The sequence below is a fragment of the Lissotriton vulgaris genome, unplaced genomic scaffold, assembly GCF_964263255.1.
Source record: "Lissotriton vulgaris unplaced genomic scaffold, aLisVul1.2 SCAFFOLD_993, whole genome shotgun sequence".
Taxonomy (NCBI): Eukaryota; Metazoa; Chordata; class Amphibia; order Caudata; family Salamandridae; genus Lissotriton; species Lissotriton vulgaris.
In genome coordinates, this window is record NW_028243902.1 from 119,847 (window position 1) to 135,598 (window position 15,752).

General features: G+C 49.5%; 1 protein-coding gene across 1 annotated transcript in view; it reads right to left on the reverse strand.

Moving 5' to 3' along the window:
- Positions 1–15,752, reverse strand: part of LOC147668206 (centrosomal protein of 83 kDa-like) — a gene marked incomplete at its 3' end in the record, with an annotated part of 171,203 nt that overhangs the window by 110,300 nt on the left and 45,151 nt on the right. The gene's annotated exons all lie outside the window — the stretch shown is intronic.

Here is a 15,752-nt window from a genome sequence, read left to right on the forward strand (position 1 = left end):
CGGCCACGGATGACCAAGTGCCCATCACCAAAGCCTTTCTGGAGACGCTCTTCAACTCGCTACGGGAAGATTTCAAATCCCTGAAACAGGGAGGTGGCGGGGGAAGTAAGGGAACTCCGGCGAGATGTGGAGGACCTCGGCGAACGGGTGGTCGCAGTCGAGGAGGCTGATCAAGCCAGGAGCTCCGAGATCGAACTGCTCCAGCAAGAAGTCCTGCGGCTCACGGACCAGCACCTTGACCTCCAGGCCCATACTGAGGACCTGGAAAACCGTTCCAGACGGAACAACATACGGGTCCGGGGGGTCCCTCAGAAGGACGAGGGGGCTGATGTCACCGCGTACCTGCAGACCCTCTTCAGGAGCATCCTGGGAGAGGCAGACGACTTCCACATCCGCATTGACAGGGCACACCGCGTAGGACTGCCCCGCAGAGCCCCAGCCCCGCCGCCGGACATATTGGCCTTTCTTCCGGACTTCCCGCTAAAAGAACGGATCCTCCGGGAAGCCCGGAGAGCTCAGCCCATCCAGTTTCAGGGCCATTCCATTGCCCTCTACCAAGATCTTTCCGCCACGACTCTCCAGAAAAGGAAGGAATTCAAGCCAGTCACGGACTTCCTGCGGGAAAAGGAAGTTTCATATTCTTGGGGGCATCCCTTTCGGATCATATTCAAGTGGAACGGACGGCTACAGCAGCTGCGATCTCTTAAAGACACTTGTGATCTCCTGGGTCTAGACCAAGTTGATACTGAACCGGTTTTCAGGAGCTCGCAGGGCTCCTCCAGAGGGGGGTTGGCAGACTGTACACCGCAAACGGTCCCCTCCTCAGCGCTTCAAGCCCGATGCCTCTGTCATTTCCCGGGAGCGTGAGACTGCAGTGGCAGAGGTGATCAAGGAGACCTCTTCCCCAGAGTAATAATAACTCTTGCTAAGGAGATTGTGTATCGCACCTGCTCAGCCCTAACGGCGGGTGGGTCGGGCGGGGGGCCCGGAGGAGCCGCCATCGGAAATGACCCCTTCATTGTTCTTTACCACGATCATGTGTGCCTTGACAGGATTGGGACTACAGGTTTCAGTTTTGCTGGGTTTGGGGTTTTGTTATTATGCTGCGGCCTACTACTGTCCTTATCTGCATGTACTACCTTGCATACTTTGGTGGCTGTGGGCTGTTTTTGGGGGGGATGTTGGGTTAGGGGGGGATGTTGGGTTAGGGAGGGATCCAGGGTGGGGACCAGTGTGCCACGCTAATTCTGCTCTCGCGCGGAGAGACCCTTCACCAAGGTGCATATGTCGACTTGGGGTATTCACCCACACAAAAGGTTCGCACCCAGACACAACTAGAGACCACACCATGCACTATTCGCCAAGGACCGCCACGTGCTCCCTTGGCACGCCTATAGCCCAATCAGCGCTGCATCACACACCCCTTGCGCGATGACAGACAACACCCTTAAGATTATAACGCTTAATGTGAAGGGGCTTAACAACCCGATCAAGAGGAGAGCTGTTCTCTCTTACTTGGAAAACTCTGAAGCTGCTATTTGCTTGCTACAGGAGACGCATCTCCTCCAGAAGGACTGGCACAGAATGCGCTCGCGAGCCTTCCCACAGCAATTCTTTTCCTCCCTTCCAACAAAGAATGCCGGGGTTGCGATCCTAATCTCCAGCTCCTTTAGAGGGAGGGTGGGTAGCAAGGTGGGGGAAATCAAAGGGCGCCTCCTGGCATACACTCTCACTATGGGTGACACAACACTCACAATCGGCTCCCTGTACGCCCCAAACACAGGTCAGGAAGCCTTCTTAAAACGCGCCATTTCCGAAGCCCTCCAAACCCCACATACACCCCTACTCCTGGGCGGGGACATTAACGTTGTTATGGATACACATGCCGATCGGTCTGGCCACCGCTACGGAGATACTGGGGCCTTGTCATCTGCCGGACATGAATGGCTGTCCGAAAGGGACTTGGTAGACCTCTGGAGAGCCCGCCATCCGACTGCCTCACAATTCACGTTCTACTCACATGTGCACCGCACCTACGCCAGGCTTGACCACTTCCTGGGTTCCTCAGACCTCCTTACAACCCTTGAGGACATTACCATCACGCCCGCAGCCCTCTCTGACCATGACGCGGTGGAACTCTCCCTCGCTCTCCGCGCACCCCGCCGCCCCCGGGGCCCATGGCGCCTCCGCGAAACCTTGCTACAACGCCCTGATGTCACTAAACGTATTGGGGACTGCATAGACACTTACCTATCTACCAACGACACACCGGGCATCTCAGCGACGGCTCTTTGGGGGGCTCTGAAATCGGTCGTGCGGGGCGAACTCATAGCTATTGCGGCTGCGGAAGCTAAAGACCGCAAAAGCAAGAGAGAGGACCTTACGGCGCGGGTGGCGGAGCTGGAACGGGTACACAGCCGCACATGTGCCCCTCGCGTGTGGAAACAGCTAAAGGCGGCTCGGGCCCAACTCGCCAGTCTGGATACAGACAGGGCGGAATTTGCAGCTCTCCGCCTACGACATACTTACTATGTCGGAGGGAACAAAACGGGTCGTCTACTGGCCAGTGCTCTAAAAGCCAAGACCCAACGGGCCAAAATCACCACTTTGGTTGGCGCCAATGGTGAAGTGCTCACAGACGACGCCCAAGTGGCCGAGGCGTTTCGTTCATACTACGCTTCCCTATATGGGGGGGAGGAAGTCTCATCCAGGGATATTGAGGCATACCTAAATACTGCGGCTATTACCGCGATCCCTGAGTCTACTGCAGAAGCTCTCAATGCCCCCATAAGCCAGGAAGAAGTCTTAGCTGCCATATCTCGACTGCGCCCACTTAAATCCCCAGGACCGGACGGCTTCTCAGCGGGCTTCTATAAGCTCTTCAATCGGCGTTTGGCCCCGGTGCTTGCTCGCCTCTTCAACTCCTTCGAGGGGGCGGCAGCCATACCTTCGGACATGCTAGCCGCTGAAGTGGTGGTGCTTCCTAAACCGGGGAAAAAGCCCACGCACTGCTCCGCGTTCCGCCCCATCTCGTTACTGAACCTAGACCTAAAGCTTTTTACAGGTATCCTTGCTGCCCGCCTTGGCCCGTGCCTTCCTGGTCTTTTGGAACCAGACCAATCTGGCTTTGTTCCAGGCCGCCAATGTGGAGACAATACTAAACGGGTGCTCCACCTTATTGATAAGACACATTCTCGAGCTTCGGACTCTGCGCTTCTTGCCATCGACGCGGAGAAAGCGTTCGATCGCGTGAACTGGGATTATTTACAGCACGTACTCCGCCGGTTCGGTCTCAGTGACCGTTTTTGCTCGTGCATAGCGAGCTGCTATCATCACCCGCAGGCCACGGTTCGCCTGGGGAGCCTGCACTCGCTTCCGTTTGAGATCCAGCGAGGCACCAGGCAGGGGTGCCCCCTCTCCCCCCTCCTATTCGCGATGTAAATCGAGCTGCTAGCACAGAGAGTCCGAGATAACCCGAGGATAGAGGGCATCGACTTCGGGCGCGAACCCCATCCTATCAGTTTATACGCGGACGATGTCATAGCCACTCTACACAGCCCTGATACTTCTATACCTGCCTTCATGGAGGAACTTGACTCATTTGGGGCTGTTTCAGGCTTCCGCATTAATATTGCAAAATCCCTCATCTTACCTCTAGGCAAACATGCGCGCCCGCAGGCCCCGGCAGTGGGTCACCACAGCGGCCTACAGGTGGCCGACCGGATACCATACCTAGGTATCACCCGGACTCCCTCAACTGACCTCACGGTCTCCACTAATTACGCAGCTCTCACCACCCAGATACGATCAGACCTGACGAGATGGTCCAAACAACCTCTTTCTCTGTTGGGGAGGGTGGCGGCTATAAAAATGTCAGTCCTGCCGCGGATTTTATATTTGTTTCAAACAATCCCAATTATGCCCCCAACGGGCACATTGAAAACCCTACAAGACTTACTGTCTGGCTTTATTTGGGAGGGGAAGAGAGCCCGACTTCACAAACTGCTTGCACACAGGAGCATGGACCAGGGCGGTCTCGGAATCCCGGATTTGGTGCGATACTTCCAGGCATCCCAACTCCGGTACCTGGTGGAGTGGTACAGACCCGAATCGGAGAAGAGATGGCTCTTCCAAGATAGAGCTATGGCGCAGTCGCCGCTGTGGCGGGTTCCATTCCTGGCCAAACACCACAGGCCCAAATACATGTCACTGTCCCCAATCACTCGCACGACCCTACAGGTGTGGAATCGGTTAGCACTTAAACGCGGACTGACTACTTTCCCTTCCCCTTTCACTCCCCTACTGGACAACCCTGACTTCCCCCCAGGTGAGGGCCCGGGCGCATTTTCTCAGTGGCGGAGCTCGGCATGCCGAGCTGCGGGTCACCTTTTTGACCTGAACGGATTTCTTTCCTTCGACGACATTAAACAAGGATACGGGATAGAACACCCCCACTTCTTCCAATACCTTCAGCTCCTACACTGGCTCACTGACCCGAACGTCATTACCCTAGTAGGCCGCCCCATGACGGACTTCGAGAAGTGGCTGCTTACTAAAACCACAGACAAGCGCCTCATCTCCGAACTCTATAAAATGCTTGCCCCTTCACCCTCCCAGGCTAAATCACCCGGTCAACGGCGTTGGGAGGCTGAACTTGGGAGAACCTTGTCAACCAAAGAATGGGGGTACATTTACCACAGAGCCTCACACACTACACGAAACACCAAAGCAAGAGAAGCGTCAGTCAAACTCGCCATATATTGGCACCTTACTCCAGTCCGATTACACCAAGGAAACCCGAAGCGCAGCGACCTTTGCTGGAGAGGGTGCGGGGAACGAGGTACCCTAACTCACATCCTCTGGGAGTGCCTCGAGCTGGGAGACTTTTGGAAACAAGTCCTGGATGACATAGACTCCACTTTCGACACTGAAGTCCCGAGATTCCCTGCATACATCGTGTTGGGCCTACCCAATGCCTTAATGTTTCCCCTCAAATCACTGCGAGGTCGACAGATGGGCATTGCTATGCAGGCAGCCACACAACACATCTTGTCACTATGAGGCACTACGACTAAACCTACACACACGGGATGGCTCCACAAACTGTGGTTCACCCTTGGGATGGAGCGTATCCACGCCACTCTCACCAGCTCCACAGACGCCTTTCGCAAAACGTGGCTTCCTTTGCTGACCCTCTTGTCCAAGGAGTTCAATGAAGTTACCTGCCCCAAATACCTTAGGGTTTTGCGTCTCACTAACACCACCGATGACTCCCGGTGACTCTACTCTTGGCCTCGTCATACTCCCGCGACATAATGCAGATGTCACTGACCTTCCTGGGCACACTGGTCGGGGCGGAGGGAAGGGTGATTTTGTGGGGAGGGGGTGGGGGTTTTTGGTTCGTGTTGTTTTTCTCATGTCAATCTTTTGCCCTTCCAAGCATGATGTCAAATCGATCATTGGGCATATCTTCATTGCTTATTCTGCTGCACAAGGGAAGACATGCTTGTCTGTCCCGCCCGCAATGTATGCTCTAAGCTTACTTTTCTCACAGAGATGTCTTACTATATGCCTGTTAAAAATTTCAATAAAAAACACTTTTGAAACTAAAATAATTGCAACAATAGCAGAAATGACACTACATACACTGGAGATCTCCCCTCAGGTATTTCTGCTGAGATTGGGGAACAGTATACAAGCACTACAATATTATTTAATGATGCAATCTCACAATAACGGTTTAAATGAAATTGGGTCAAGGATATTCCAGAAAATTGACAATCTCTTGATTGGATGATACTTTGTTCTACATACTGTTCCCTGATGTAAAGACTTTCCCCAAAATATGGCTTTTGTGATATGCAAAACCTTACATTACTGTTCGCAACTGTACTATGTCATTAAATGAGTAAGATGAAGTGCTTTGCATTTGATTACTTTGAACATTCCAAATAAAAAATAAAAAAAGGTTTGTTGTCACTACAAAATACTTAATGCTGTTTCTGCGGATTTTTTTAAAAACATTTCTTTATTATCCATTATGACAAGCTGTATACATGTTACAGCATTTATACACTGTATTACAGCGTGGATCTACTGGTACAACAATTAGAAGACTTAGGTCTACAGTTTTTCTTTCATTTTTGTCCGTTTCTTCTTTTTGTCCTCAGTGATACCAGTTTTCGATTTGAGTACAGTGATTAATGAACTTAAGAACTCTTGTAACCTCCCCCGACCCCCCTTAAGTAACCGGTGCCGCTAAATGATATCCTATACCCAAAGCCATCGCTATTCGTTATCTGTCTGCTACTTCTTGTTCTGACACTGACTAATTGTTGCAATGTGGTGCTCTTCTTCCCCGGGACAGTTGGAGCCTGAGAAGTGGACTATCTTAGATCTTTTATCTCTTGTATCATTGCCACCCATGCCAGCAACACATCAGGGAGCTTAACATCCCTTCTGGTCGTTCTCATATGGTTTTCTTCAACCATTGTCCATTCTTTGAGATCTTTCTTCCATTTGTCCAGCTGTGGGCCCTGTGGGGATAACCAGTGGATCGCTATTCTTCTCTTGGCTACTGTTAGACCCAATACCAGGAACCGAATAGTTGTTTTACTTTTGGGAATAAAGCCAAGAAGGCATGTGTGTATCTCTAGGGCTATTTCCCAACCCTGGATTCTGTTCAGTTGTTCCAGAATCTCAGCCCAAAAACCTTGTATTACTTGGCAATGCCAAACCACATGGATAAATGGGCATACTGGCAACTAGGGCATTTGGTGTCTCTGGATGGATTGATAGCGTGCAGTCTCTTGGGTGAAAGATAAGTCATATGTACAATATTGTATTGTATTTGTTTAAATCTATTACGGATCAAAACTTTGCAGACGTTTTCGTGGATCTTCCCCCAGTCTTTTGTCGATATCATGTGTGCACTGAACCCTTGTCATTTTTCCTCGATTTTCAGGGGCTTAATCGTTTTATCTTCTCTAAGTGCCCTGTATAAGTGGGAAACCAGTTTTCGCCCACCCACCATTGCAATATAATGAACAGTGTTCATGTAGGCTCAGGGGCTTCCAGGAACATAGGTCGAAGGTGGCGAGCCGTAGCTGCTATTTTAGCATATTGTAAAAATTGACCGGTCCCTAGTTCAAACGTGGCGACTGTGTCTTGGTAGGTAATGAACCTATTCCCTGGGTATAGGTCAGAAAACATCAGACAGCCCCCTTCCTTCCATTTTTCAACAGACATATGATGCTCTATTTGAGAAAACTGAGGAACGACCCAGATATCCGCCTCTTGTGCGTCGGGTACCCTTTTGATCCGCAATCTGATTGTTCTATCCCAAATGGTGCCCAGGAATCTGATTAACAGGGGGTATTCCTCTCCTCGCGTCTTAGCTGTCCAGAGCAGCGCCCCCAGCTGTCCCCTACCACAGGAACCCTCAACAGGGCACGCTCCCAGGAGGGATCTGAATCCAGCCACGCTATTGCATGTTTAAATTGGTATGCTAGATAGTATAGCTCTAGGTCTGGAATTTCAAGACCCCCTTTGCCATTTTGTCTTTTTATCACCTCTAAGCTTACCCTGCACTTCTTTCCGCTCCATAACAGCTGGATGAGAAGCCTATCTAAGTGCCTGAATACCCTATGTGGTATTTCATAAGAAGATCACTGCATTGCGTGCAAACACCTGGGAAGCACCACCATTTTAATCAAGGCGTTTTTCCTCATCAGCAATAATTTTAGGGTGTTCCAGAATGTTATACTCCCTTGGAGGCCCGTTATTATCCTGCCCATATTGTGGTCATAAAAGGCAACTTTTTCTCTGGTCACTCGGATCCCAAGATATCTCACGGGATCCAGTTCCCACGGGAGTTCTAGCTCCAAGGACCGGGAATCAACCCCAGCCTGCCCCATCGGAAACAATTGCAACTTTTGTTTCTTAATACGTAAACCAGATGCCTCCCCAAACCTCCCCAGTGTATTCAGCAGTAATGGAACCGATCGGGACGGGCAGCACAGATAGACCAAGGGATCGTCTGCGTACAGGGACACTATGTGTTCAGTTTGACCTATTCTGATGCCAGAGCTCCGCAGTTCCATCCGAAAGACGACATGCCAGTGGCTCCATTGCGAGAGCAAACAACAGGGGGGACAGAGGACACCCCTGTCTTGTGCCGCTATGGAGTGGTATCGCCTCTGATACAAACCGTCCCTTTCGGACTCTTGCCTTAGGTTTCATATAGAGTAATCTGACCCAGCAACAAACACCAATCCCAGTCCAATTTTTAGGAGGACTTGCCAGAGGTATTACCAGCGGACCGAATCGAACACCTGTTCGATATCCAAAAGCGCTAATGCGCTGTCCCCAATAGTCAAAAAACACAGTTGATGGGCAGAATGCAGAACAATGTCTTACATTCACCCCAGTACAAAGATCTGGGCCTAAATCCATCGTTTTTTTGCACTCCACACCACCCTAGGTCAGACAATGGCTATATGCAAATAAGCCTTGACCCTGTGCCTCATGGGAACAGTCCAGCCCGAACAACCAAGCCATGTCTTTCCTAGACCGGAATCAAGCATCCAAGGACCAGTTTCTGGCTATCAGCCTTCTTCAGCCTGGATAGATTGACTCCAGTGATGTGGAGAGCCTGGGACTCACGTCTGAGCATACCCAGCCCACTCGGGGTGAAAATTGCAAAAAACACAGTTGATGGACAGAATGCAGAACGATGTCTTACATTCACCCCAGTAAAAAGATCTGGGCATGAATCCATCGTTTTTTTGCACTCCACACCACCCTAGGTCAGACAATGGCTATATGCAAATCAGCCTTGACCCTGTGCCTCATGGGAACAGTCCAGCCCGAACTACCAAGCCCTGTCTTTCCTAGACCGGAATCAAGCATCCAAGGATCGGTTTCTGGCTATCAGCCTTCTTCAGCCTGGATAGCTTGACTCCAGTGATGTGGAAACAGGTCCCCAATAGTCTTCATTACATGTGCAAGACAGCGAATATTTCTAAGTGTGTTCCTACCGGGTAAAAACCCAGATTGATCCTGATGCACCAACTGGGGGAGATATGGGAGTAGCCTACTTGCCAGCACCTGTCTGAGGAGTTAAAGATCTATATTTACCATAGAGATGGGTCTATAGGAGCTTGGTAGCGTCAGGTCTTTCCCTGGTTTCGGAATCATCACCATCAATGCCTCCCTCATTGAACCAGGTAGTTCGCCCAACTCCTTTGCTTCTTCAACAATCTGGGAACCCCAGTATATTTCTTGAAGAATTCAGCTGCTATGCCATCCATGCCTGGGGATTTAGCCGTTCTCGGATGGGATATTGCCACTTTTATTTCCCCTTCCCTAATGGGGCCTCCCAGTAGGTCTTGGGCCTCAGAGTCCAGGCTGGGCAGGTCTACTTTGGTTAGGAATGATAAGGTGTGCGTGCCGGTAGGGTCCTGGGATTCAGTGTAAATTTTAATTAGATGATTGGCAAATGTCTTATTGATTTCATGCTGTGTATAGACCATTTGCTGCTGATCAGTTTTAATTGCCAGGATCGGTGGGGGTTGTATCTCCATACTAATTAGCTTTGCCAGCAGTCGGCCAGCTTTATCACCCTCTACATACCATCTACTCCTACTTCTATTTCTATTGTATTTGTCTAATGTGTCCCGTAGATCCCTTATCTTTAGTCTTTGTGCTGTCCATTTAGTAGGTCACTCCACATCAGTAAGGAGTGCATTTTCCAAGACAGCACCTTTTTAACCCCAGTTTCAGTGGACACACATGCCCTCCGTAGGACCACTTTCATGGCATCCTCTTCCATACTGTTAGTACTAGCTGTGTTCCAATTGACTTTAAAATACCCCTGTAGGTCCATACCAATTGCGTCCTTATAAACAGGGTCGGTGAGTACTTCTGTATTTATTATGCAAAGCGAGATTCTAGATCTCGGCCTACCCAAAGTGTACACTATAAGTAATGGGGAATGATCTGATAAGTATCGGGCCAGATATTGTGCCTCCTCAATTCTATCCGCTAGTCCTACCTGTACGAAAAAGTAGTCCAGTCTGCTATAAGTATTCGTTGCAGGTGTGTGACAGGAGAATACTTTTTGGTAGGGATTGCGATGCTGCCATATAGCCACTAAGTTATAATTGATTAACATCTGATGCATAGCCTCTCTGGTTCTAGGTTTGGCTTCGGGCCTGGGGGGTTGCCTATCCAGGGTCCCATTCAGGCCACAGTTATATTCCCCTGTCAGAATCAGTTCTACGTCCGGAGCAAGATCCATCAGGCCCAGAACTGACCCCAGGAATGAGCAGTCATCACTATTTGGGGCGTATACATTTACCAGGCTGACCTTTTGCCCATCTAGTGTCCCCTCCACGAGAACATACCGTCCTGATGGATCGGAGCTAGACTTCCCCACCTTAAATGGGACTCCCGGCGCTATCCATATCATTGTGCACCGAGCAAATCCTAGTATGACGTCGCAGAAAACGGACCCCTCCATCTCCGTTGGGCATATTTAAGGCAGTCCCCCCCACAGGTGTATTTCTTGAAAGAATGCTATGTCCACTTTATATCGCCTGAGGTATGCAGCGATCCGAATCTGTTTAATCATATTATTTAGTCCCCTAATATTTCAAGTTATGAAGTATTGGTATGTCGTCCCCTCATCCCTTTGGGGGAGACAATTCCATATACTCAGGCGAATGCCCTGGTTAGACTGATAAGATTCGTGGGATACCCTCTCTGCGGACTACCGGTTTTAAATTTGGTAACCAAACTGTGCAAACTCAGATAACCCTCCACCCCCTCCCCCAGACAGTAGTAGTGAATCCCCAAGGCGCAACCATTGTCCCCCCACCCTACATCCCACTCCCCAACTTTACAATCAGCCAATACAATAAATGAGTTCCAAGGCTGTTGGACACCAGGCCGCCCCGTCCAGCTCGAGGCATAACGAGGCAACTCCAGTGCACCCCAGCTGGGATATTCGAAACTGGATTGAGGCTGTTCCGTGCATCAACCCCGGTAGTGAAATCTGTATCTCGTAGGCTCAAAATAATACCCCCCCCCCATTTAGCCATTATTGTAGTCCACTCACTTATGTTACTAAACCCTATACTTACAACTTGCGAGTCCGTAGCACTCCACCTCAGCACCCCCTTTTTATGTTTTTAGGTCAAGCCTGTAACAGCGCGCATGTGCTGTTCTGGCAAAGACTGCATGTAGGAGGTTTCAAAACTAACCTAAGAATCGCACCTGCTCGTGCTTTTTGTTTTGGCCCATGCTATTGGCCTTTGCCTGCGTCTTTTTAACAAAGACAGCACACAATCGGTCAAAGGCGGGCGCATTGCTCTGCCCATTGCCTATTGGTGCCGGTTACTCGCTTGGCCGGCATGTGGTTTCAATTATCGTGCCCAGACACGGGCGCGATATTTGTAACCATATGTTGCGCTTTGGCGCGCGCATGCGCGCACCACTCACGTGCTTGTTTTTAAAGGAACAGGCAAGCTGAATTACAATTGACTGGAACCTGTCAGAGTGTGATTATCTGTAGTTGTCAACGATGCAAACATCTCATTCATCAGTGTTTATGCTTTGAACTATTCAAGTGCATAATCAGGCTCATTGTCTAAACATGCTAGCCTTTACGATCTCACTTTGTGTATAGGATATCCTTTCGAAGCTCACTATCCTTATTGGCTGCCATGTCTGAGCTCTCTGTCCACACAGGATATCCTGGTTGTGCTCACTCACTGCGGATATTCTGTCTGTAGACTTGAAGCTCATTAGGGCTTTCAGGCTGGCTAACATCTCCAAGAAATTTATGTGAGTTCTTCCTGGAACCATTTCCCCCCAGTTTCTATCTTTCCTAGCTAGGCACCCCAGCCTAGACTGCTCACAATGGATTCCAGTGTGTGATTCGGAGTATTCCCTAATATTGCTTTCCCATTCCAACTGTCTAAGTTGTTGCACCACCATAGGAGATCCTCTTGAGCTTCCAGAGACATGGGAACGATGTCAGAGTACCAAAGACCTTTCTTCAGTCCTGAAGATTTTAGTCTCTGTAAGGCCCTCTTAGTGAAGGGGCCCTGGAGAAATTGCTTGAATGGATGAAGATAAGAGCCCTACTATCCTTGCTAGTTCCCTCAGGCTCACTGTGTCTTTGGACAAAACATAGGACATTTCTTTCTTTATTTTTGATAATTTCTTCGAAGGAAGTTGTAATTGAGTTAGAGGTGTGTTCACCTGAAAACCTAGAAACTTCAGGTTTTGTGAAGGGGTCATAATGGATTTCTCTACATTGATAATGAAACCTAGACTCTCTAGGAGATCTACAGTCCAATTCATGTGAGTCAGTAATTCTTCCTGTCTTTGAGACATCAATAGGATGTCTAGGTAGATAATCAGACGTACTCCTCTTCTCCTTAACCCCTTCGATGCTGATGACGGAGCGGTTCCGTCATCAGCATCGGTTGGGCTGTGCTGATGACGGAACCGCTCCGTCATCAGCACCGCCCCCGGGGGGGGAGGGGGAGCGCTGGCGCTCGCCTCCTGGGGCATCGATCTTTGTGCCTTTGCCAGGGGTGGCAGCGGAAGACTTTCCGCTGCCACCCCCGGGCCCCCCCACTCTGGTGACGTCAGCGCGCTCAGCGCGCGCCGACGTCATCAGGAAGCGCTGGACGTGCTGGAATCCATTTCTTTCCAGCGCGTCCAGGAGGAAGTTAGGTGTTTGGCTCTCCGGTGGGGCGGGGGGCCATTTCTCGGTGCCTTGAGGCATCGGGGGGGAGGAAACACTGTTTCCTCTCCCCTGATGTCCCAATGCAGGGCATTCCTGGTTCAGGATCGCGCACAGAGTCGCGATCCTGCACCAGGAATGCCCCCACTAGACACCAGGTATGTTTATTTTTGAAAAAGGAAGCGAGCCCTTGGGCAAGGGTCGCTTCCAGGGGGACAATATTTACTTTTAGACTTTCTGCTCCCCCTGGGGGCAGATCGCCCGTTTTTTTCACGCAATCTGGACCCGGGGGGGAGGGGGCAGAAAAGCCCACTAGACACCAGGGATTGTCTTTCCATTAGCAAAGGAAGCGACCCCTTGGCAAAAGGGTCGTTTCCTGGGGGCAAAATTTGTATTTTAGACCGATTGGGCGTTTTTCGGCCGAATCTGGACCCGGGGGGGGGGGGGGGGGGGGGCAGAAAAGCCCACTAGACACCAGGGATTGTTTATTTTATTAAAAGGAAGCGACCCCTTGGGCTAGGGTCGCTTCCTGGGGCAAAATAATTTTTTTACACTTTTCTGCCCCTCCTGGGCAGATTGCCCGTTTTTCTGGCTGAATCTGGACCTGGGGGGGGTAGAAAAGCCCACTAGACACCAGGGATTGTTTTTTTCTGTTGGAAAGGAAGCGACCCCTTGGGCAAGGGTCACTTACTGGGGGCTAAACAATTTTTTTAGACTTTTCTGCCCCACCTGGGGGCAGATTGGGCGTTTTGTTTACTGATTCTGGACCCAGGGGGGGGGGGCATAAAAGCTCACTAGACACCAGGGATTATTGTTTTACTGAGAAGGAAGCGACCCCTTGGGCAAAAATCTTTTTTTAGACTTTTCTGCCCCCCCCCCCCCCCCCCTCCCCCCTCCCCCCCCGGGGGCAGATCGCCCGTTTTTGTGTTTGAATGTGGACCCAGGGGGTAGAAAAGCCCACTAGACACCAGGGATTGTCTTTTCTTTAGCAATGGAAGCGACCCCTTGGGCAAGGGTTGCTTCCAGGGGGTTCAAATGTTAAAAAGTTTTATATTATGTCCACCATTGGGACAGACAGCCCATTTGTGGCATAACCTGAGACATAGCCTGTTGTAATGTGTATTTTTTGTTTTCTAAAGTGTAATGTTTTCTTTTTTTTTTTAGACTGTTGCAGTGTGCGTTTTCATTACTGGTGGTTCTGCTGTTTGTGTAGTTGCATGTGTTTGGTAACAGACCTTTTTTGTACAATTTTAATGTAAATGTTTTTGTTTTGAAAAGTCTGTAGTAATACGAGTTTGTTTGGTTTCTGTTTTTTGTGATTGTGAAACATGTTTTGCATTTGTGCTTGATGTGTATTTTGCTTTTTGTAGATTTAAGTTTTTTTCCTTCTTTCTAGTGGGATATCGTTGACTAATTGCTGTGTCTTTGCAGAGTAGGTGCTGGTGAGTTTGGCTATATTTTGTAAGTGAATTGTATAGTTGTTCAGTTTATGGATCTTTGTGGTAAAGGCTTACATTTTTTTACCTACTTTGCACAATCTTGGTTGTTGAGTTGTTTGTGCAGTCTCCTTTCTTAGTGAGCATAATGGCTAGCCGCCGGATTACCGCTCAGCAAGTTGTTGGAATGCTTTTTGATTCTTCCTCTGACCATGGTGCTGAGAGTGACTCTGATTCTGAGGCAGAGTTGGGAGGTGAATATTCTGGTAGTGAGTTTTCTGTGTGCATGACATCGTTTGATGATGAAGATACCTTGAGTGCTGATGAAGCTGTTGTTGGTGTGGATGAAGTGCCTGTGGTAGAGGAGGACATTGATGTGCCGATAGTGCGGCAAGAGGCATCTGGGGTGCAGCGTGGGGCTGCTAGACTTCACGTTGGTATAGTGCGGCGACAGGCTGCTGGGCAGCAGCCTGGGGCTGCTAGACTTCCAGTTGGTGTAGTGAGACAAGAGGCAGCTGGGCGGCAGTCAGAGGCTGCAAGACTTGTCGATGAAAGTTCTGACCTCTGGGTTGCCCCAGGCATGGTGCAGCCGGCATTGCCTGAATTTACGGGTGTTCCAGGGTGTAGGGTGAACACTGAAAACTTTTTGCCAATTGATTTTTTCAAGATGTTTATGGATGATGTGTTTTTGGCAGAGATTGTAGAGCAGACTAATTTGTATGCAGAACAGTTTTTTGAGGGAGAACAGTGCCAGCCTTAAGCCCCACACGCTAGAGCTACCCGGTGGACTCCCACAAATTTGGAGGAGATGAAAAAGTTTTTGGGTTTAACTTTTTTAATGGGCTTGCTTAGGAAACCATCAATGGCTTCATATTGGTCTAATAGTCCCTTGATGGCAACAGCTATATTTCCGGCAGTCATGAGTCGTGATAGGTATTTGCTTCTGCTTCGGATGATGCATTTTGTTGACAATGGTAATGCTTTGCATGAGATCACCCTGATTGTGACCGTCTTTTCAAGATTCGGCCTGTCATTGATCATTTTATCCTGGGAAAGAAATTGCAGTGGATGAGTCTTTGGTGCTGTTCAATGGCCGCTTGGTGTTTAGGCAATACATTCCTAGTAAAAGGCCACACTATGGAATTAAGCTTTATATGCTGTGTGACAGTCAGACTGGATATGTCTCTAATTTCACGGTGTACACCGGTAAGGAATCCAGGATTAATCCCCTGGTTGTCCGTCCACTTTTGGAGTGACTGAGAAAATTGTGTGGGAACTTGGTAGAGGATTTTTTAACAAAGGCCATCATTTATATGTAGATAACGTCTACACTGGCGTGCGGTTGTTCAGGGAATTGGCCAAAGTGGACACTGTTGCTTGTGGCATAATCCGCTGTAACCGTAAAGGTTTCCCAAAAGAACTTGTTTGTCGAAAGCTTGCTCGGGGACAGTGCAGTGCATTGCCTTGTGAGGAGCTTTTAGCTGTGAAGTTTTCAGACAGGAGAGAGGTCTACATGTTGACTTCCATACATGACGAAAGCACTGAAGCGGTGGCTGTTT